Source organism: Carassius carassius, chromosome 38 (genome assembly GCF_963082965.1).
Source record: "Carassius carassius chromosome 38, fCarCar2.1, whole genome shotgun sequence".
Classification (NCBI taxonomy): Eukaryota; Metazoa; Chordata; class Actinopteri; order Cypriniformes; family Cyprinidae; genus Carassius; species Carassius carassius.
Window position 1 is genome coordinate 3,914,072 of NC_081792.1, and position 23,761 is coordinate 3,937,832.

General features: G+C 41.4%; 11 non-coding genes across 11 annotated transcripts; 4 read left to right on the top strand and 7 right to left on the bottom strand.

Annotated features, from left to right (window-relative positions):
* Positions 1 to 4,387: 4,387 nt before the first annotated feature.
* Positions 4,388 to 4,459, bottom strand: trnae-uuc (transfer RNA glutamic acid (anticodon UUC)). The gene has a single exon. It is a non-coding gene; the product is annotated as a tRNA-Glu (tRNA).
* Positions 4,460 to 6,028: 1,569 nt separating this feature from the next.
* Positions 6,029 to 6,100, top strand: trnae-cuc (transfer RNA glutamic acid (anticodon CUC)). Its single transcript has one exon. It is a non-coding gene; the product is annotated as a tRNA-Glu (tRNA).
* Positions 6,101 to 6,205: 105 nt separating this feature from the next.
* On the bottom strand, positions 6,206 to 6,293 carry trnay-gua (transfer RNA tyrosine (anticodon GUA)). Its single transcript is given in 2 exon segments — positions 6,206 to 6,241; positions 6,257 to 6,293. It is a non-coding gene; the product is annotated as a tRNA-Tyr (tRNA).
* An 83-nt stretch (positions 6,294 to 6,376) lies between these two features.
* Positions 6,377 to 6,448, bottom strand: trnae-uuc (transfer RNA glutamic acid (anticodon UUC)). Its single transcript has one exon. It is a non-coding gene; the product is annotated as a tRNA-Glu (tRNA).
* Positions 6,449 to 7,292: 844 nt separating this feature from the next.
* Positions 7,293 to 7,365, bottom strand: trnar-acg (transfer RNA arginine (anticodon ACG)). The gene has a single exon. It is a non-coding gene; the product is annotated as a tRNA-Arg (tRNA).
* A 195-nt stretch (positions 7,366 to 7,560) lies between these two features.
* On the top strand, positions 7,561 to 7,632 carry trnae-cuc (transfer RNA glutamic acid (anticodon CUC)). The gene has a single exon. It is a non-coding gene; the product is annotated as a tRNA-Glu (tRNA).
* Positions 7,633 to 7,909: 277 nt separating this feature from the next.
* On the bottom strand, positions 7,910 to 7,981 carry trnae-uuc (transfer RNA glutamic acid (anticodon UUC)). Its single transcript has one exon. It is a non-coding gene; the product is annotated as a tRNA-Glu (tRNA).
* A 2,368-nt stretch (positions 7,982 to 10,349) lies between these two features.
* trnae-cuc (transfer RNA glutamic acid (anticodon CUC)) lies at positions 10,350 to 10,421 on the top strand. Its single transcript has one exon. It is a non-coding gene; the product is annotated as a tRNA-Glu (tRNA).
* Positions 10,422 to 20,065: 9,644 nt separating this feature from the next.
* trnae-cuc (transfer RNA glutamic acid (anticodon CUC)) lies at positions 20,066 to 20,137 on the top strand. The gene has a single exon. It is a non-coding gene; the product is annotated as a tRNA-Glu (tRNA).
* A 106-nt stretch (positions 20,138 to 20,243) lies between these two features.
* On the bottom strand, positions 20,244 to 20,331 carry trnay-gua (transfer RNA tyrosine (anticodon GUA)). The gene is given in 2 exon segments: positions 20,244 to 20,279; positions 20,295 to 20,331. It is a non-coding gene; the product is annotated as a tRNA-Tyr (tRNA).
* Positions 20,332 to 21,786: 1,455 nt separating this feature from the next.
* trnay-gua (transfer RNA tyrosine (anticodon GUA)) lies at positions 21,787 to 21,874 on the bottom strand. The gene is given in 2 exon segments: positions 21,787 to 21,822; positions 21,838 to 21,874. It is a non-coding gene; the product is annotated as a tRNA-Tyr (tRNA).
* Between the last annotated feature and the right edge of the window lie 1,887 nt (positions 21,875 to 23,761).

The following is a 23,761-nucleotide window of genomic DNA, read 5'->3' on the forward strand; positions in this document are numbered from 1 at the left end:
TCCATATTTTACTGATGATAAATGAGATGACACCCCATTTAAGTAAACAAAATGGTAGCGATCGGACAGGTAGGATCTAAACCATCTTAGAGCCTGCCCTTGAATACCTGTATAGTTTTGTAATCGATCTATGAGTATGTCATGAACTATGGTGTCGAACACAGCACTAAGATCAAGTAAGACTAGAAATGAGATGCAGCCTTGATCTGACGCAAGGAGCAGGTCATTTGTAATTTTAACAAGTGCAGTTTCTGTGCTATGGTGGGGCCTAAAACCTGACTGAAATTCTTCATACAGATAAGTTTTATGCAGGAAGGTGCTCAATTGAGCAGACACAACTTTTTCTAAAATTTTAGACATAAATGGAAGATTTGAAATAGGCCTATAATTTGCCAGTACACTAGGATAGTACACTTTGGATAGTTTTGGTTATTTTCAATGAGTTTGTGTATATGCTCTGCCCTAGCAGTTTTTAGAGCCTGTCTATAGCTGGACATACTGTTTTTCCATGCAATTCTAAAAACTTCCAAGTTAGTTTTTCTCCATTTGCATTCAAGACTACAAGTTACTTTCTTGAGAGAGTGAGTATTACTGTTATACCATGGCACGGTACGTTTTTCTCTAACCTTTTTCAATTTGATGGGGGCAACAGCTTCTAATGTATTAGAGAAAATAGTGCCCATGTTGTCAGTAATTTCGTCTAATTCATGTGTATTTTTGGGTACAAATAGCAGTTGAGATAGATCAGGCAGGTTATTTGCGAATCTTTCTTTGGTGGCTGGAACAATAGTTCTGCCCAGACGGTAACGCTGAGACATATAGTTAATATCAGTTATACGCAGCATGCACGATACAAGGAAATGGTCTGTAATATCATCACTTTGGGGTACAATATCTATAGCAGTAAGATCGATTCCATGCGATATAATTAAATCTAGTGTATGATTAAAACGATGAGTGGGCCCGGTGACATTTTGCTTGACTCCAAAGGAGTTTATTAGGTCAGTAAACGCAAGTCCTAATGTATCATTTGCATTATCAACGTGAATATTAAAATCTCCCATGATTAGCGCCTTATCAACTGTAACTAGAAGGTCTGAGAGGAAATCTGCAAATTCTTTTAGGAATTCTGTATACGGCCCTGGTGGTCTATACACAGTAGCCAGAGCAAGAGATACATTAGATTTCTTTTGCATGTCTGACAGTGTAACATTTATCAGAAGTATTTCAAAAGAGTTAAACCTGTATCCTGTTTTCTGGGTAACATTGAGAATATCACTATATATTGTTGCAACACCTCCGCCACGACCAGTCTGATGGGGCTCATGCTTATAACAGAAGTTTGGTGGAGTAGACTCATTTAGACCAAAATAATCATTTGGTTTTAGCCAGGTTTCAGTCAAGCACAGTACATCAAAACTATTATCTGTGATCATTTCATTTACAATAACTGCTTTGGGTGTGAGTGATCTAATATTTATGAGCCCAAACTTTAAAAATTGTTTTTGTTCATTTACTTTACATTTTTCTGGTTTAATTACGATAAGATATTTTCTAGATCCTACATTATATTTTGACCTCACTATTCGGGGAACAGACACAGTCTTAATAGTTTTTACAGCGCAAGTACTTTTATCATTTAAGCGGGTGGAACAAAACTCATCATAATAGTTATTTGAGAATTGTCTTACTAGTCACATGGAGCGAAGTGTCCTGGAGATGTTGTCAGAGATCAGCTCCACTCCGACTCTCCTGGGGTGTAATCCATCAGCGCGAAACAGCCTAGGACGCTCCCAGAAAAGATTCCAGTTATTAACAAATAGCAGTTTCTGTTCTTTTCACCATGACAACAACCATTCATTTAAAGCAAAAAGTCTACTGAACCTTTCGTGTCCTCGTCGGTACGTGGGCAGTGGTCCTGACACGATGATCGTCGCCGCGGGTGTCGTGCTGCGAACCGTCTCGATCAGGCTGCTGAAGTCCCTCTTCAGCGTCTCCGTCTGCCGCAGCGTGGTGTCGTTAACCCCGGCGTGAAGCACGACCGCTCTGGGGCTCTCACCGGCCTTCAGGATCGCGGGTTTCTGCGCAGAAACATCGAGAACACGAGCACCAGGCAAACAATGATTGTGCACTCTACCTTCGGCTAACGTAACAATTACGTGTCGGACGATAGAGTCTCCGATGATCATAGCGTCGCTTCCTGTCTCGCGGAGGGGAGCGAAGCGGTTCCGGATGGAGATGTCGAAGGCAGGAGGGGGAAAAGTCGTCGCCCGGGACCCGGCTCGCGTCCTCTGCTGTGGATGCACCCAGGGTCCGTGGTGTCCCGGCGTCGCAGTGAAGGACATCTGGGAATATTGCGTCCTGGGTGCACCGAGCCTGTGCAGAGAAACACACAGAGTAGACGTGGTGGGACTGTTAGCAGCACGCTGTATACTTACCCCGGACTTGTGAGCGTCAGCCCGGAATGATTCTAGCACGGCTCTCCGCTCTCTCAGCTGGGCCTGCCTTTCCTCCAGGTCGCAAATCTGCTTCCCCACGGCCTAACCCATATTGTGAGGTTATTAATGAAAGTGAGACCAATTTTTAATCCGCAAAGTTGCTGATGTAGTTTCGTCTACCGGTTCTCAGAAGAATCACACTCAGTCAGTGGTTTTCTCTCAGAAGAAAAGACTTTATTTTATGGAAAACAACGCCGAGAGTCCTTGCAAGGAAATCTCTCGAATGTTTTTTGGTATCTCCTTATATACACTATATGGGGTGGTTCCACAATAGTCAAACTTTTCCTTATGATTACAATTTTAATACCTCCTTAGAGAGGATTGCTTGATTTATTCTAAAGAAAGGCCCTGTATGTATGTCTGACCATAAGTTTGTCATCAGTTTTGTACATTCCAGCACATAGGCAACTTTCTATTTTATTACCTAAAATTTGTGACAACCAAAATCCAACATTTTCTCTATGCATATTTCTACAGTATTATGGGACAAAACTTACAAAAATGGATTCCTCGGAGCTTGCAGAGTACAGCTGATGAGACTTCAACCACGAAATCGCTAAAATGTATCTGTCAACGGAACCATTAGGAAGGGTGTGCTGAATAAATGGCAAATGGGAGGTTTTTTTTTAAAAAAAATGTCCATTTACAATTTATTCAGCGGGACCTCCGTAGTGCTCCCGTGGACATAAATTTTTATGCAAATTCTACAGTATTATGTGACAAATCTTACATAAATGGACTCTACTGAGCGTGCTGTGTACAGTAGAGGTGTTTCCATTAACAATATTGCACTCATTTGAAATAAATCAAGTTAAATAGACTTGCTATTTGATAATCTGCAAGTGGACACATATGCTGTCAAATAAATTGAGGGTAGACATGCACCATATGTGGTGAAATTAACCAAAATCCAACATTTTTTATATTGAAATTCTACATTATTATGGGATAGATCTTACATTAATGGACTCTGCTGAGATGTCTGAGTACACTGCAGGCGTTTTGATCAACAATATTGCATATTTTTAATTAAATCAAATTTAATAGAATTGCTATTTGTTAAACCTCAGGTGCACTATATATTCATATTGGATGGATACCAAATTTGGGGCACCGTATCTCCTTCTCCCGGGGGTTAAGGGACTTGGGGCCGGTGGTGTCGGATAGAGGTCCTCAAGGTCTAATATTGACCAGAGGTTGGTGTTTTCCCCTCTTTTTGAGTGAGTTATGGCCGGTCAAATTTTGGGACTTTTTGCATTTGCGGGGCCATATCTCTGGCCCCCGGTGGTCTATCGACTTGGGGGAGGTGGCTTCAGAGAGGGCCCTTCAAGTGCTATCAAGTCACCCAGTTTCAATTTGCTAGGTCTCTTCCTTCCATTTGACTATCAAAAATGTGGGGGGCCATAACTCCGCCCCCTGGAGTTTTATGGATGGGGGCCAGCGGTGTTCGGTGGGCCTTCTGTAGGTCTTATTCTGACCCGAGTTTAGTGCAGTTTGGCCCCGTTTTGGCGGAGTTACAGCTTGGCAAAGTTTGTGACATTTTGGTGAACATGCACCACTTGTTGTGAAATTAACCAAAATCCAACATTTTTTCTATGCATATTTCTACAGTATTATGGGATGAAACGTACATAAATGGATTCCTCTGAGTGCCCTGAGTACAGTACAAGTGTTTTCTCTACTCCTCATCCTAAAATTTTTCTTCCGACTTCCACCCATCTCGAGCTGCCTTCTCTAGCCGCGGAGGGTGAACCCTTGCCAGCATGGATGAGTAGGTTCGAACCTATCAGAAGCTAAGGGTTCTGTAGTACTACTGCTGTCCAAAAAGTCACTTCTGGTGCGGGAAGATGTGCTGGCTTTTTGAGGAGAGAAGCAAAAAAGATCAAGCTTTCCCATACCAGGAGTCGAACCCAGGCTGCCTGGGTGAAAACCAGGAATCCTAACCACTAGACCATATGGGATTTGGACACCTTAAATTGGCCATTGGCGCACTTTCCATACATGTGGTCAGTGTGGGCGCAGGATCTTGTAGTGGCCTGTTGCTTTAGGTCTACGATTGTAACAATGTGATAATAATTTGGCAAAACAAGAATTATCCAAAAGGACGGTTTTCTGAATTACATAGTGTTGTATGCATTCAAGGGATCTGTTATATTTTACTCACCCCGGGGGTTCAGTTTTTTTGGGCAGATTCCTGTGATTGCTGAATTGGTACATCGAACTGGTAATTAAGCTCTTTTCCAGTTGAAAATACTTGGGTCATCCATTAGAAAAGACACACTGCAACCGTTATCTAGAGGAAAAACTGCCTATCGTCACTCTGTCAAGGTACAAAAATGACATTTTGAGGGTAAAAATGAAAGTGAGACCAATTTTTAATCGGCAAAGTTGCTGCTTATTCGCTCCTTCAGATTAACTCAGTTTACAACTTATTCTCAATGTCCAGGTGGCAATTAATGATAAGGCTTCAAAATGGCAAGCCCATGACATCAAAACCACATGGCATTACACCCTTCAAAGTAGTAAAGCAGTTACAGTGTAGAGATGAAATTGTTCAATCTAGCATCAACTGGCCCACCAGCCTGCATTTTATTACCACGTTAATCGCCGAGCTTATCTGAGAGCTTTTGTGATTAATGGCAATACCGAAGCATGTTACGCGACTCCCCGTAGACATCGGAACCTCAATCTATCAGGGTTCTGTAGCTCTACTGCTGTCCAAAAAGTCACTTCTGGTGCAGGAAGATGTGCTGGCTTTTTGAGGAGAGAAGCAAAAAAGATCAAGCTTTCCCATCAAGGGAGACGACCCCTGGCTGCATGGGAGAAATCCAGGAATCCTAACTGCTAGACCATATGGGAACTGGCAAGCTTTAACTGGGCACAAGCTTGTGGGCCACTTTCATTAAATCTGGCCAGTGTGGTTTACAGAAATAAATGGTGTTACATGCATTCAAGGGACATGTTTGTTGACTCACCCCGGGGGTTCAGTTTTTTGGCCAGAGTCCTGTGATTGCTGATTGATACCTTGAACTGGTAATTAAGCTCTTGTCCAGGTGAAAATACTTGTGTCATGCATCTAAAAACACACATTACAACCGTTATCTAGATGAAAAACTGTCTATCGTCGGTCTGTCAAGGTCCAAAATTGAAATACGAATGGCAATACCGAAGCATGTCCTTTTCTCCCCTAGACATCGGAATGGGTGTGCAGAATATGTCTTTTTTGGAAAAAAAGAAGAATGCCTGGAGATTTGCCTTTTCTTCTAGATTTTGGAGAAAAAAAAAACCACAACAACAAAATAAGCCGGATAAAAACAAACACAGAGTGAGTCAGCCAGGAGTTGAACCTAGAATCTTCTGATCCGTAGTCAGACACGTTATCCATTGCGCCACTGGGCCACCGATAGTAGAGACTCACGATTGCTACAGAGTTGTTGGTTTTAGATGTGACAGTGGCAAGCATTGCTGTCTGCTTATTCTCACCTTGTTATCAGGAGGTAAGCCTACCAGCCCACCAGCCCACCAGCCCCTCCCTGGTGGTCTAGTGGTTAGGATTCGGCGCTCTCACTGCCGCGGCCTGGGTTTGATTCCCGGTCAGGGAAAGCTCTTTTGGCTTCCAATTGTGGACTGCGAATTCAAGCTCTGCTAACAGCTGCGAGAGAGCCAGCTCCAAACCAAAAAAATGGTGAGCACTTGAAAAAAAGACCTCCTTCGAGCCGGAGTCGAACCAGCGACCTAAGGATTGCCAAGACTCCAACCTACAGTCCTCCACTCTACCAGCTAAGCTATCGAAGGGGCAAAGTGTTAGACAGAACCTCGACATCTGGTGCAGGAAGATGTGCTGGATTTTTGAGGAGGGAAGCAAAAAGAAGCATGTGTTTCCATACCGGGAGTCGAACCCGGGCCGCCTGGGTGAAAACCAGGAATCCTAACCGCTAGACCATATGGTATTTGGACATCTTAAACTGGCCAGTGGCGCACTTTCCATACATGTGGTCAGTGTGGGCACAGGATCTTGTAGTGGCCTGTTGCTTTAGGTCTGCGACTGTAACAATGTGATAATAATTTGGCAAAACAAGAATTATCCAAAAGGACGGTTTTCTGAATTATATAGTGTTGTATGCATTCAAGGGATCTGTTTTTTTTACTCACCCCGGGAGTTCAGTTTATTTGGGCAGATTCCTGTGATTGCTGAATTGATACCTCGAACTGGTAATTAAGCTCTTTTCCAGGTGAAAATACTTGTGCCATCCATTTGAAAACACACACGGCAACCGTTATCTAGAGGAAAAATGCCTATTGTCACTCTGTCAAGGTACAAAAATGACATTGTGAGGGTAACAATGAAAGTGAGACCAATTTTTAATCGGCAAAGTTGCTGATTATTCGCTCCTTCAGTTTAACTCAGTTTACAACTTATCCTAAATGTCCAGGTGGCAATTAGTGATAAGGCTTCAAAATGGCAATCCCATGACATCAAAACCACATGGCATTATACCCTTCAAAGTAATGAAGCAGTTACAGAGTAGCGATGAAATTGTTCATTCGAAAATCAACTGGCTGCCAGCCTGCAGTTTATTTCCCCTATAATCGCCGAGCTTGTCGGAGTGCTTGTGAGACGAATGGCAATACCGAAGCATGTCTGTGTCTTCCCTAGACATCGGAAAGGGTGTGCAGGATATGTCTTTTTTGGAAAAAAAGAAGAATGCCTGAAGATTTGCCTTTTCTTCTGGATTTTGGAGAAGAGAAAAATAACACAACAACAAAATAAGCCAGAGAAAAGCAAGCACAGAGCGAGCCAGCCAGGAGTCGAACCTAGAATCTTCTGATCCGTAGTGAGACGCGCTATCCATTGCGCCACTGGCCCACCAATTGTAAAGACCCCTGATTGCTACAGAGTTGTTGGTTTTAGATGTGACAGTGGCAAGCATTGCTGTCTGCTTATTCTCACCTTGTTATCAGGAGGTAAGCCTGCCAGCCCACCAGCACACCAGCCCACCAGCCCACCAGCCCACCAGCCCAGCAGCACACCAGCCCACCAGCACACCAGCCCACCAGCCCCTCCCTGGTGGTCTAGTGGTTAGGATTCGGCACTCTCACCGCCGCGGCCTGGGTTCGATTCCCGGTCAGGGAAAGCTCTTTTGGCTTCCAATTGTGGACTGGGAATTCAAGCTCTGCTAACAGCTGCGAGAGAGCCAGCTCCAAACCAAAAAAAATTATGAGCACTTGAAAAAAAGACCTCCTTCGAGCCAGAGTCGAACCAGCGACCTAAGGATTGCCAACACTCCAACCTACAGTTCTCCACTCTACCAGCTAAGCTATCGAAGGGGCAAAGTGTTAGACAGAACCTCGACATCTGGTGCAGGAAGATGTGCTGGATTTTTGAGGAGGGAAGCAAAAAGAAGCATGCGTTCCCATACTGGGAGTCGAACCCGGGCCCCCTGGGTGAAAACCAGGAATCCTAACCGCTAGACCATATGGGATTTGGACACCTTAAACTGGCCAGTGGCGCACTTTCCATACATGTGGTCAGTGTGGGCGCAGGATCTTGTAGTGGCCTGTTGCTTTAGGTCTGCGACTGGTAATTAAGCTCTTGTCCAGGTGAAAATACTTGTGTCATGCATCTGAAAACACACATTGCAACCGTTATCTAGATGAAAATCTGCCTATCATCGATCTGTCAAGGTACAAAATTGACATATTGTGAGGTTAATAATGAAAGTGAGACCAATTTTTTTTATCCGCAAAGTTGCTGATTATTCGCTCATTCAGTTTAATGCAGATTACAATTTATTCTCAATGTCCAGGTGGCAATTAGTGATAAGGCTTCAAAATGGCAAACCCGTGACATCAAAACAACATGGCATTACACCCTTCAAAGTAATGAAGCAGTTACAGAGTAGCGATGAAATTATTCATTCGAAAATCAACTGGCTGCCAGCCTGCAGTTTATTTCCCCTTTAATCGCCGAGCTTGTCGGAGTGCTTGTGAGACGAATGGCAATACCGAAGCATGTCCGTGTCTTCCCTAGACATCGGAAAGGGTGTGCAGAATATGTATTTTTTGGAAAAAAAGAAGGATGCCTGAAGATTTGCCTTTTCTTCTGGATTTTGTAAAAGAGAAAAAAAACACAACAACAAAATAAGCCAGTGAAAAACAAGCACAGAGCGAGCAAGCCAGGTGTCGAACCTAGAATCTTCTGATCCGTAGTCAGACACGTTATCCATTGCGACACTGGCCCACCAATAGTAAAACCCCTGATTGCTACAGAGTTGTTGGTTTTAGATGTGAAAGTGGCAAGCATTGCTGTCTGCTTATTCTCACCTTGATTTCAGGAGGTAAGCCCACCAGCCCATCAGCCCACCAGCCCACCAGCCCCTCCCTGGTGGTCTAGTGGTTAGGATTCGGCGCTCTCACCGCCACGGCCTGTGTTCGATTCCCGGTCAGGGAAAGCTCTTTTGGCTTCCAATTGTGGACTGCAAATTCAAGCTCTGCTAACAGCTGCAAGAGAGCCAGCTCCAAACCCAAAAAAAATGTTGAGCACTTGAAAAAAAGACCTCCTTCAAGCGGGAGTCGAACCAGCGACCTAAGGATTGCCAACACTCCAACCTACAGTCCTCCACTCTACCAGCTAAGCTATCGAAGGGTCAAAGTGTTACACAGAACCTCGACATCTGGTGCAGGAAGATGTGCTGGATTTTTGAGGAGGGAAGCATGCGTTCCCATACCGGGAGTCGAACCCTGGCCACCTGGTTAAAAACCAGGAATCCTAACCGCTAGACCATATGGGATTTGGACACCTTATACTGCCCAGTGGCGCACTTTCCATACATGTGGTCAGTGTGGGCGCAGGATCTTGTAGTGGCCTGTTGCTTTAGGTCTGCGACTGTAACAATGTGATAATAATTTGGCAAAACAAGAATTATCCAAAAGGACGGTTTTCTGAATTATATAGTGTTGTATGCATTCAAGGGATCTGTTTTTTTTACTCACCCCGGGGGTTCAGTTTTTTTGGGCAGATTCCTGTGATTGCTGAATTGATACCTTGAACTGGTAATTAAGCTCTTGTCCAGGTGAAAATACTTGTGTCATGCATCTGAAAACACACATTGCAACCGTTATCTAGATGAAAATCTGCCTATCATCGGTCTGTCAAGGTACAAAATTGACATATTGTGAGGTTAATAATGAAAGTGAGACCAATTTTTTATCCGCAAAGTTGCTGATTATTCGCCCATTCAGTTTAATGCAGATTACAATTTATTCTCAATGTCCAGGTGGCAATTAGTGATAAGGCTTCAAAATGGCAAACCCGTGACATCAAAACAACATGGCATTACACCCTTCAAAGTAATGAAGCAGTTACAGAGTAGCGATGAAATTGTTCATTCGAAAATCAACTGGCTGCCAGCATGCAGTTTTTTTGCCCCTTTAATCGCTGAGCTTGTCGGAGTGCTTGTGAGACGAATGGCAATACCGAAGCATGTCCGTGTCTTCCCTAGACATCGGAAAGTGTGTGCAGAATATGTCTTTTTTGGGAAAAAAGAAGAATGCCTGAAGATTTGCCTTTTCTTCTGGATTTTGGAGAAGAGAAAAAAAAACACAGCAACAAAATAAGCCGGATAAAAACAAGCACAGAACGAGCCAGCCAGGAGTCAAACTTAGAATCTTCTGATCCGTAGTCAGACGCGTTATCCATTGCGCCACTGGCCCACCAATAGTAAAGACCCCTGATTGCTACAGAGTTGTTGGTTTTAGATGTGACAGTGGCAAGCATTGCTGTCTGATTATTCTCACCTTGTTTTCAGGAGGTAGGCCACCAACCCACCAGCCCACCAGCCCACCAGCCCCTCCCTGGTGGTCTAGTGGTTAGGATTCGGTGCTCTCACCGCCGCGGCCCGGGTTCGATTCCCGGTCAGGGAAAGCTCTTTTGGCTTCCAATTGTGGACTGCGAATTCAAGCTCTGCTAACAGCTGCGAGAAAGCCAGCTCCAAACCAAAAAAATGGTGAGCCCTTGAAAAAAAGACCTCCTTCGAGCCGGAGTCGAACCAGCGACCTAAGGATTGCCAACACTCCAACCTACCTTCCCTCGTTCTACCAGCTGAGCTATCGAAGGGGCAAAGTGTTAGACAGAACCTCGACATATCACAGTCTTGCAGCTCTACTGCTGGCCAAAAAGTCACTTCTGGTGCAGGAAGATGTGCTGGATTTTTGAGGAGGGAATCAAAAAGGAGCATGCGTTCCCATACCGGGAGTCAAAACTGGGCCGCCTGGGTGAAAACCAGGAATCCTAAGCGCTAGACCATATGGGATTTGGAAACCTTAAACTGGCCATTGGCTTCTGGCGCACTTTCCATAAATGTGGTCAGTGTGGGCGCAGGATCTTGTAGTGGCCTGTTGCTTTAGGTCTGCGACTGTAACAATGTGATAATAATTTGGCAAAACAAGAATTATCCATAAGGATGGTTTTCTGAATTATATAGTGTTGTATGCATTCAAGGGATCTGTTTTATTTACTCACCCCGGGAGTTCAGTTTATTTGGGAAGATTCCTGTGATTGCTGAATTGATACCTTGAACTGGTAATTAAGCTCTTGTCCAGGTGAAAATACTTGTGTCATGCATCTGAAAACACACATTGCAACCGTTATCTAGATGAAAATCTGCCTATCATCGGTCTTTCAAGGTACAAAATTGACATATTGTGAGGTTAATAATGAAAGTGAGACCAATTTTTTATCCGCAAAGTTGCTGATTATTCGCCCATTCAGTTTAATGCAGATTACAACTTATTCTAAATGTCCAGGTGGCAATTAGTGATAAGGCTTCAAAATGGCAAACCTGTGACATCAAAACAACATGGCATTACACCCTTCAAAGTAATGAAGCAGTTACAGATTAGCGATGAAATTGTTCATTCGAAAATCAACTGGCTGCCAGCCTGCAGTTTATTTCCCCTTTAATCGCCGAGCTTGTCGGAGTGCTTGTGAGACGAATGGCAATACCGAAGCATGTCCGTGTCTTCCCTAGACATCGGAAAGGGTGTGCAGAATATGTCTTTTTTGGGAAAAAAGAAGAATGCCTAAAGATTTGCTTTTTCTTCTGGATTTTGGAGAAGAGAAAAAAAAACACAACAACAAAATAAGCCAGATAAAAATAAGCACAGAACGAGCCAGCCAGGAGTCGAACTTAGAATCTTCTGATCCGTAGTCAGACGTGTTATCCATTGCGCCAAGGCCGGCGCCCATTAGTCGAGGTAAAGATCCTAAAAGACTCATAGGGACGCGAGTTCGCGGCCCACTCCGAACAGTGATGGAATTCCTGGAATGTGTCCGCTTTGACGCTGCTGATGCACGAGTACGTAATCATCATTCTCCCCCGTAATTTAATCGAACGTAAATTCGTCCCCCCCCCCACTTTAATTTGGGAACTGTCCAAAGTAAACACTCTCATGTTGTGTATGTTTCATTCATACCGGACGCCGGAGGGCGCTTTCTCGCACAAAGTCCAAAACAGACTCGTAAAAGTACCAGCTCGTGACCACTATGTGACGCACGCTACAGGAAATACCTCATATGGACAAAAGCATCAAGCTGTCACTGGATAAAAAAAGTCGAAATGATTTGACAGACAAAACGTGAATATTCATTGCAACAAATACATGATTTGTGTTTTTGTGCATTTTCACAACAAAATACATGAATAACGCAGCGCTAACTAACTCATTTTTTACAGTATAATATATTATTTTTTACAGTATAACATTATATTATTATATTTTCTGACTTATTCTGAAAGTCCCTGTTTTTGTGTGTGTGTGTTTTATTGTTAAGTAATACTGGAATACTTAAAAAAATTTGCAACTTCAAATACAGTGAGAAATAGGCACAAAAACATTACTAGTGCAAACATTAAGATTAACAACCCTTTTAATTTGCAAATATAAAGTCAATAAAAAAAATTATAACAGCAGTGCAAATATATATGCATTTACAAATATTGTGAGAATACAAAAAGGCACAATAACAATAGTGTGAGGGGCAAATATTAACAACCCTTTTAATCCCCATATATATTTTAAAGCCAATAAAACATTTAGAACAGTAGTGCAATTTTGACACATCAATTTAAAATAATAAACAGTAAACCAAAAATGTTTACCAGAGTAGTAAACTTTTTACATATCAGTGTAAAAATATAATAAATATCAAACCAAAACAAACATTTGCAGTGCAATTTTGACATCAGACTAAGAAAATAATAAATAGTAAACCAAGACAAACATTTACCACAGTAGTGCAATTTTGACATGTTAGCCAAAAAAAAGTAAATCAAAACAAAAATGGACCACAGTAGTGCAATTATGACATATTCGCCCCTAAAAAATAGTAAATCAAATATACCAAAACCAAAATAATGATAATAATAAAAAAATAAACATACCATATATATATAATGGTATCAAATATTTTTCCAACAGAGGCATGCAGCAGAGGAAACACACAGTAATTACACATTTTAGAGACAGCTGTCATTGTTGGAGACTTGTAAATTGCACTATAAAGCAAACATTAAGTTACCAAATAAAAATATCACGTGCTGAAATAGCAGTTTTAAGAAGCTGCAGGGTTGCCATTTCCCTTTTTTCTTCATCTATAACCTCATTCCTGCAGCACAGCCCTCCATTCACCATATGATTGAGTCTCAGACTCTTTGCAGAACCAGTTGCCAAAGTACTGAAGATGTGATGGTGGCTTTCTCTCTTTGTTACACTTTCTGCAAAGAATGATGTCTGTCTTCTTCACATATTTTCTTGTGACAGTTCCAGTGCGCTCCCTCTCCAGTTTTCTCTTTCTGTATTGCTGAGTGGAGTAAGGAACATCTTGACCGAATGTCTGTGTCTGAGCTGATGGTTGCAAAGCTGAAGGTAATGGGAGGTTGAAGAACATCACCTGTGAGGTACCTGTAGAGGATGGCGCTTAAGTGCCTTTCACTGTAAGAAGCTGCACAGATGGTAAAATGAAAGGGAGAGAGATGAGTAGTGCTGATGCAATGACAGGAAGATGTTGGAGCCTGGGAGATGGCCTAGGGTTGCGACCTCCCCTTAAGTTTTGCCTTCCCAGCAGTGTTTGGTGGCAGGATAAAAAGGTGAGGCTCAGCCAAATTGCCTGGATACAGAGTTGGTACTTTCGGCATAGCTGCAGGAAGCGTCTCGGGTCCTGCCATGGGTGCGTCTGGGGCTTGGATACCCTGCTTCAAAATCTCCTGTTCCTGTTACTTGCCACGCCTGCTGAACCTGGGAAACATAAAACAACCAATATTAATAAACATTTAAGCAATACAAAAGATCAACTACTATTTGTCATGACTATGACGCAGCAGCATGACACAGCTGAGATCACACAGCAGTCGTCTAATGTATTACTGCTTTTGTGAAATGGCTACTTTATTGAGATTAACATTGTATTATGAATTATTGATTCTTGCAGTCTGCTGAAGACAGCTGATCCATGTCATAAATCTTATCTTTCATAATGAAGAAGAAAACAGATGTTGAACTCTTGTTGATTTGTTTCTAGACCTGCAAAGCAGCCATGGTTACATTAAGGCTGATGATACAAAAAATTTTGAGAAGTGTTTCTTGGGTACGTTCCCCACTGAGTATGGGTAACAAATTTCAATCTGGATACTTCAGATCAATCTTGCGCTCTGTGTCTTACCTGGTTGCCTGTTGATGGCAATATTAACCAAAGTTGCCCAGCAGCATTGATCAAAAAAAGTTGCCGTGTAACATCAGCCCTTAGCTGCTTTAAGTTTAGGCTTAGCTGTGACAATGCTTATTTACTCACCATTGTGTGACTGTTGCAGCATTCACTTCTGGGAGCTGGATTGTGGTCTCACTCATCACCTTAGCATTGGTGAGGATGCACTCTTGGATGTACTTGTGAGCACATGCTACCACAGTGAAGCGGGACACCCTCACTCCGTCACAGCGCACCACGTTTGGGTAGAGAGCACAGAGCCTTGTGAAAATGGCCTCCACCACTCGGTTGAAGTCAGGCCACTGTGCAGGACTATGAGCCCCAACGAAAACACCTGCAAATTACAACAGGATACATATTATTAATGTAAGATTGTTTTCATTGTGTGATCTTATTTTTATTTTCCCTTTCCCTTTTTTTAAATGTTCATTGATAATATTGTTGGAGCGGAGCTGCTCTCTGACAACATCTCCAGGACACTTCGCTCCATGTGACTAGTAAGACAATTCTCTAATAACTATTATGATGAGTTTTGTTCCACCCGCTTAAATGATAAAAGTACTTGTGCTGTAAAAACTATTAAGACTGTGTCTGTTCCCCGAATAGTGAGGTCAAAATATAATGTAGGATCTAGAAAAAATCTTATCGTAATTAAACCAGAAAAATGTAAAGTAAATGAACAAAAACAATTTTTAAAGTTTGGGCTCATAAATATTAGATCACTCACACCCAAAGCAGTTATTGTAAATGAAATGATCACAGAAAATAGTTTTGATGTACTCTGCTTGACTGAAACCTGGCTAAAACCAAATGATTATTTTGGTCTAAATGAGTCTACTCCACCAAACTACTGTTATAAGCATGAGCCCCGTCAGACTGGTCGTGGAGGAGGTGTTGCAACAATATATAGTGATATTCTCAATGTTACCCAGAAAACAGGATACAGGTTTAACTCTTTTGAAATACTTCTGCTAAATGTTACACTGTCAGACATGCAAAAGAAACCTAATGTATCTCTTGCTCTGGCTACTGTGTATAGACCACCAGGGCCGTATACAGAATTCCTAAAAGAATTTGCAGATTTCCTCTCAGACCTTCTAGTTACAGTTGATAAGGCGCTAATCATGGGAGATTTTAATATTCACGTTGATAATGCAAATGATACATTAGGACTTGCGTTTACTGACCTAATAAACTCCTTTGGAGTCAAGCAAAATGTCACCTGGCCCACTCATCGTTTTAATCATACACTAGATCTAATTATATCGCATGGAATCGATCTTACTGCTATAGATATTGTACCCCAATGTGATGATATTACAGACCATTTCCTTGTATCGTGCATGCTGCATATAACTGATATTAACTATATGTCTCAGCGTTACCGTCTGGGCAGAACTATTGTTCCAGCCACCAAAGACAGATTCGCAAATAACCTGCCTGATCTATTTCAACTGCTATTTGTACCCAAAAATACACATGAATTAGACGAAATTACTGACAACATGGGCACTATTTTCTCTAATACATTAGAAGCTGTTGCCCCCATCAAATTGAAAAAGGTTAGAGAAAAACGTACTGTGCCATGGTATAACAGTAATACTCACTCTCTCAAGAAAGTAACTCGTAGTCTTGAACGCAAATGGAGAAAAACTAACTTGGAAGTTTTTAAAATTGCATGGAAAAACAGTATGTCCAGGTATAGACAGGCTCTAAAAACTGCTAGGGCAGAGCATATCCACAAACTCATTGAAAATAACCAAAACAATCCAAGGTTTTTATTTAGCACAGTGGCTAAATTAACAAATTACCAGACGCCACCTGATTCAAATATTCCACCAACGTTAAATAGTAATGACTTTATGAATTTCTTCACTGATAAAATAGATAACATTAGAAATACAATAGCGAATGTAGATTCTACAGCGTCTAACACTTCAGTTTCATCCATCGCACCCAAAGATAAACTGCAGTGCTTTACAAATATAGGACAGGAAGAGCTAAATAAACTTATCACTGTATCTAAACCAACAACATGTTTATTAGATCCTGTACCCACTAAATTACTAAAAGAGCTGTTACCTGTAGCCGAAGAACCGCTTCTCAATATCATTAACTCGTCGTTATCTTTAGGTCACGTCCCAAAACCATTCAAGCTGGCGGTTATCAAGCCTCTTATTAAGAAACCAAAACTAGATCCTAGTGTACTGGCAAATTATAGGCCTATTTCAAATCTTCCATTTATGTCTAAAATTTTAGAAAAAGTTGTGTCTGCTCAATTGAGCACCTTCCTGCATAAAAATGATCTGTATGAAGAATTTCAGTCAGGTTTTAGGCCCCACCATAGCACAGAAACTGCACTTGTTAAAATTACAAATGACCTGCTTCTTGCGTCAGATCAAGGCTGCATCTCATTTCTAGTCTTACTTGATCTTAGTGCTGCGTTCGACACCATAGATCATGACATACTCATAGATCGATTACAAAACTATACAGGTATTCAAGGGCAGGCTCTAAGATGGTTTAGATCCTACCTGTCCGATCGCTACCATTTTGTTTACTTAAATGGGGTGTCATCTCATTTATCATCAGTAAAATATGGAGTGCCACAAGGATCCGTCCTAGGTCCCCTTCTATTTTCAATATACATGTTGCCCCTTGGTAATATTATTAGAAAATACGGAATTAGCTTCCACTGTTATGCTGATGATACTCAGCTATATATTTCAACGAGACCAGATGAAACTTCCCAATTATCTAAGCTAACAGAGTGTGTTAAAAATGTAAAAGATTGGATGACAAATAATTTTCTCCAATTAAATTCGGATAAGACAGAGATATTAATTATTGGACCAAAAAACACCACACAGAATCTTGTAGATTACAATCTGCAACTAGACGGATGTACTGTTACTTCCTCTACAGTCAGAAATCTGGGTGTTATATTGGACAGCAATTTGTCTTTTGAAAATCATATTTCCAATGTTACAAAAACCGCATTCTTCCATCTTAGAAACATTGCCAAGCTACGAAACATGTTATCTGTTTCTGATGCAGAAAAGCTAGTTCATGCTTTCATGACCTCTAGACTGGACTATTGTAATGGACTTCTAGGTGGTTGTCCTGCTTTGTCAATAAACAAGCTACAGGTAGTCCAAAATGCAGCAGCTAGAGTCCTTACCAGGTCAAGAAAATATGATCATATTACCCCAATTTTACAGTCTCTGCACTGGCTACCTATTAAGTTCCGTATCAGTTACAAATTATTATTACTTACCTATAAGGCCCTAAATGGTTTAGCTCCTGCGTACCTAACTAGCCTTCTACCACGCTACAACCCATCACGCACCCTAAGGTCACAAAACGCTGGACTTTTGGTAGTTCCTAGGATAGCAAAGTCCACTAAAGGAGGTAGAGCTTTTTCACATTTGGCTCCCAAACTCTGGAATAGCCTTCCTGATAATGTTCGGGGTTCAGACACACTCTCTCTGTTTAAATCTAGATTAAAAACGCATCTCTTTCGCCAAGCATTCGAATAATGTATCTCTTAAATTGTGAGTGTAGTTGCATCTGCATTTTTATTCTTTAGCTTGGGTTAAACTAATTTTACTTTGTTGGATCAGCAGCTATGCTAATGATGTCTCTATTTTGTTTCTATGTTTTGCCACGGGATTTACATCCCGTGGTAACTAGGATTTACACAAGCTCCAGTCTGGATCCAGAACACCTGAGAAGAGATGATGCTGATCCTCAGAGGACCCCAGATGATGCTAACCTTGAATCAACAAACAGAACTAACAATTATTGCTACATGTGTGACTGCATCCTATAATTACTATTAATTAATAATATTGATAGTTCATCATCTAGCTGACTACGTCATGTATTATTATTATTATTATTTTTATTTTTCTAAAATCCTGTCAAACGTGCACAAACTACTAGCTACTACTAAATATTGTAGAAACATAATTTTCTGTAAAGTTGCTTTGTAACGATTTGTATTGTAAAAAGCGCTATACAAATAAACTTGAATTGAATTGAATTGAATAATATCTGCCCATAGTTATGTTTTCTTTCTTTGTTTTGTTTTTAGATTGATGTTAAAATGTCATATCAATAAATCAGGTCTCTACTGGATTACTGTGTTGTGGAATTATTACAGGTTGTTGTTAGTCAGCCTGTCAGATTTTATTCACAATAATGACTGCATATTATCCCGCTTATTACATGGCTACTTACTAAAGTACAGTAAAAGACAAATTATTTGACCCAACATATTGATACAAAATGATTTTACCGATTTAAGAAATGATTGCTTTGTTTCTGCTAAATTAATTATTCCAATGTAACATACTTAGCAACCTAATATATATTCAGAATTAAACGTAAATCACAGTTAATAATTTATGTTATAACCAAGATAAGCTAGTCATGAAGGTGTCAGGTTACTAAACAAAAAAAGTTGTAGGTGATATTTCAGCTAGTTTCAGATATATATATATATTAAAAAAAAATTGTAAACCCTGCGAAATGAAAAGAAAGATAATTTAAATGAAAAAATTAAAAATAATTAAAAATGAAAAAAATAATTAAAAATGAAAGATAATTTAGGAACTTTTGAAAGCATCAGTGAATACAAATATTCACATGATTCATAGATAAAGAAATCAATAAATTGTTGTTATTAGTTAAATGTGTCATAATGTATCCATTCCTTAATAACATATTATATTAACTAACAGTGTAAAATTATATCATTAATGAATCATTAGATAATAATTTGTAAAGATATCATTATGTTATTACTTTAACTTTACTTGTTGAGGTACATGACTAATTTAAAAAAAATCCATAACCACAATAACATATTAACAATTGGTTAATAGCTCTTTACCTCAACATGTAAAGTCATAAAATGATTCCTTTGAAAATCATTAGCTAATGATTAATTAAAGCTGACAACTGGAAGTTGAAGTAAATAGCTTTGGCCACTGTAGTAATTAAAATATACATTTACGTCATTAGTTAATAAAATGTTATTAAGGAACGAATACATTAAAGTAAATTTAACTAATAAAATTGTATTTATTAATTTATCTATGAAACATATAGAATGTTTATTAGTTGCTGATGTAGTAGTCATTAATTAATGGTTTAAATTAGTCATTCATTCGTTTACATTAACTCATGATTATCTGTGCATTCGTTAAGTGTAAATTAATGGATATTTGTGCACCAGTGTTGTAAGTGTTACTTTTTTATTGATAAAAGATTCACCTACATTGCAAATGTTGGTTAGAAATTAATCGATGACCGTTATCTTCTTCTTCAGCTGTGATCCGCAAGTCTCCGGGGGTTCTTGACGTTATCAATTGTTGTTGATAACTTGTTACTATGAAGAATCACGGTTGAGGAACGAGCGCTGATTGGTCAATTTCTTGTTGTCACTGGGCGGAATCACGGTTGCGATACGAGCGCTGATTGGCTAATTCGCGGTTACGATACGAGCGCTGATTGGCCAATTCACGGTTGCGATACGAGCGCCGATTGGCTAAAACATAAATTTCATGGTTGCAGCCGGGAACGTGATTGGCTGTCATAACAAAGAATAACCACGACCTACAGGTGACATGGAGCGCCACTGGCCCACCAATAGTAAAGACCCCTGATTGCTACAGAGTTGTTGGTTTTAGATGTGACAGTGGCAAGCATTGCTGTCTGATTATTCTCACCTTGTTTTCAGGAGGTAAGCCCACCAACCCACCAGCCCATCAACCCACCAGCCCACCAGCCCACCAGCCCCTCCCTGGTGGTCTAGTGGTTAGGATTCTGCGCTCTCACCGCCGCGGCCCGGGTTCGATTCCCGGTCAGGGAAAGCTCTTTTGGCTTCCAATTGTGCACTGCGAATTCTAGCTCTGCTAACAGCTGCGAGAATGCCAGCTCCAAACCAAAAAAATGGTGAGCACTTGAAAAAAATGACCTCCTTCGAGCCGGAGTCGAACCAGCAACCTAAGGATTGCCAACACTCCAACCTACAGTCCTCCACTCTACCAGCTGAGCTATCAAAGGGTCAAAGTGTGAGACAGAACCTTGACATATCATGGTCTTGTAGCTCTACTGCTGGCCAAAAAGTCACTTCTGGTGCAGGAAGATGTGCTGGATTTTTGAGGAGGGAATCAAAAAGGAGCATGCATTCCCATACCGGGAGTCAAACCTGGGCCGCCTAGGTGAAAACCAGGAATCCTAAGCGCTAGACCATATGGGATTTGGAAACCTTAAACTGGCCATTGGCTTCTGGCGCACTTTCCATACATGTGGTCAGTGTGGGCGCAGGATCTTGTAGTGGCCTGTTGCTTTAGGTCTGCGACTGTAACAATGTGATAATAATTTGGCAAAACAAGAATTATCCAAAAGGACGGTTTTCTGAATTATATAGTGTTGAATGCATTCAAGTGATCTGTTTTTTTTACTCACCCCGGGAGTTCAGTTTATTTGGGCAGATTCCTGTGATTGCTGAATTGATACCTCGAACTGGTAATTAAGCTCTTTTCCAGGTGAAAATACTTGTGTCATCCATTTGAAAACACACACGGCAACCTTTATCTAGAGGAAAAACTGCCTATTGTCACTCTGTCAAGATACAAAAATGACATTGTGAGGGTAACAATGAAAGTGAGACCAATTTTTAATCGGCAAAGTTGCTGATTATTCGCTCCTTCAGTTTAACTCAGTTTACAACTTATTCTAAATGTCCAGGTGGCAACTAGTGATAAGGCTTCAAAATGGCAAGCCCATGACATCAAAACCACATGGCTTTATACCCTTCAAAGTAATGAAGCAGTTACAGAGTAGCGAAGAAATTGTTCATTCGAAAATCAACTGGCTGCCAGCCTGCAGTTTATTTCCCCTATAATCGCCGAGCTTGTCGGAGTGCTTGTGAGATGAATGGCAATACCGAAGCATGTCCGTGTCTTCCCTAGACATCAGAAAGGGTGTGCAGAATATGTCTTTTTTGGAAAAAAAGAAGAATGCCTGAAGATTTGCCTTTTCTTCTGGATTTTGGAGAAGAGAAAAAAAAACACAACAACAAAATAAGCCGGAGAAAAACAAGCAGAGAGCGAGACAGCCAGGAGTTGAACCTAGAATCTTCTGATCCGTAGTCAGACGCGTTATCCATTGCGCAACTGGCCCACCAATAGTAAAAACCCTTATTGCTACAGAGTTGTTGGTTTTAGATGTGAAAGTGGCAAGCATTGCTGTCTGCTTATTCTCACCTTGTTTTCAGGAGGTAAGCCCACCAGCCCACCAGCACATCAGCCCACCAGCCCACCAGCCCACCAGCCCCTCCCTTATGGTCTAGTGGTTAGGATCTGGCGCTCTCACCGCCGCCGCCCGGGTTCTATTCCCGGTCAGGGAAAGCTCTTTTGGCTTCCAATTGTGGACTGCGAATTCAAGCTCTGCTAACAGCTGCGAGAAAGCAAGCTCCAAACCAAAAAAAATGGTGAGCACTTGAAAAAAAAGACCTCCTTCGAGCCGGAGTCGAACCAGCGACCTAAGGATTGCCAACACTCCAACCTACAGTCCTCCGCTCTACCAGATGAGCTATCGAAGGGGCGAAGTGTTAGACAGAACCTCGACATATCACGGTCTTGTAGCTCTACTGCTGGCCAAAAGTCACTTCTGGTGCAGGAAGATGTGCTGCATTTTTGAGGAGGGAAGCAAAAAGAAGCATGCATTCCCATACCGGGAGACGAACCCAGGCCGTCTGGGTGAAAACCAGGAATCCTAACCGCTAGACCATATGGGATTTGGACACCTCAAACCGGCCAGTGGCGCACTTTCCATACATGTGGTCCGTGTGGGCGCAGGATCTTGTAGTGGCCTGTTGCTTTAGGTCTGCGACTGTAACAATATGATAATAATTTGGCAAAACAAGAATTATCCATAAGGACGGTTTTCTGAATTATATAGTGTTGTATGCATTCAAGGGATCTGTTTTTTTTACTCACCCCGGGAGTTCAGTTTATTTAGGCAGATTCCTGTGATTGCTGAATTGATACCTTGAACTGGTAATTAAGCTCTTGTCCAGGTGAAAATACTTGTGTCATGCATCTGAAAACACACATTGCAACCGTTATCTAGATGAAAATCTGACTATCATCGGTCTGTCAAAGTACAAAATTGACATATTGTGAGGTTAATAATGAAAGTGAGACCAATTTTGAATCCGCGAAGTTGCTGATTATTCGCTCGTTCAGTTTAATGCAGATTACAATTTATTCTCAATGTCCAGGTGGCAATTAGTGATAAGGCTTCAAAATTGCAAAGCCGTGACATCAAAACAACATGGCATTACACCCTTCAAAGTAATGAAGCAGTTACAGAGTAGCGATGAAATTGTTCATTCAAAAATCAACTGGCTGCCAGCCTGCAGTTTATTTCCCCTTTAATCGCCGAGCTTGTCGGAGTGCTTGTGAGACGAATGACAATACCGAAGCATGTCCGTGTCTTCCCTAGACATCGGAAAGGGTGTGCAGAATATGTCTTTTTTGGAAAAAAAGAAGAATGCCTGAAGATTTGCCTTTTCTTCTGGATTTTGGAGAAGAAAAAAAAAAAAAAACACAACAACAAAATAAGCTGGAGAAAAACAAGCACAGAGCAAGCCAGCCAGGAGTCGAACCTAGAATCTTCTGATCCGTAGTCGGACACATTATCCATTGCGCCACTGGCCCACCAATAGTAAAGACCCCTGATTGCTACAGAGTTGTTGGTTTTAGATGAGACAGTGGCAAGCATTGCTGTCTGCTTATTCTCACCTTGTTATCAGGAGGTAAGCCCACCAGCCCACCAGTCCACCAGCCCCTCCTTGGTGGTCTAGTGGTTAGGATTCGGCGCTCTCACCGCCCCGTCCCGGGTTCGATTCCCGGTCAGTGAAAGCTCTTTTGGCTTCCAATTGTGGACTGTGAATTCAAGCTCTGCTAACAGCTGCGAGAAAGCCAGCTCCAAACAAAAAAAATGGAGAGCACTTGAAAAAAAGACCTCCTTCGAGCCGGCAACCTAAGGATTGCCAACACTCCAACCTACAGTCCTCCACTCTACCAGCTGAGCTATCGAAGGGGCAAAGTGTTAGACAGAACCTCGACATCTGGGGCAGGAAGATGTGCTGGCTTTTTGAGGAGAGAAGCAAAAAAGATCAAGCTTTCCCATCACGGGAGTCGACCCCTGGCTGCATGGGAGAAATCCAGGAATCCTAACTGCTAGACCATATGGGAACTGGCCAGCTTTAACTGGGCAGAAGCTTGTGGGCCACTTTCATTAAATCTGGCCAGTGTGGTTTACAGAAATAAATGGTGTTACATGAATTCAAGGGTCATGTTTGTTGACTCACCCCGGGGGTTCAGTTTTTTGGCCAGAGTCCTGTGATTGCTGAATTGATACCTTGAACTGGTAATTAAGCTCTTGTCCAGGTGAAAATACTTGTGTCATGCATCTGAAAACA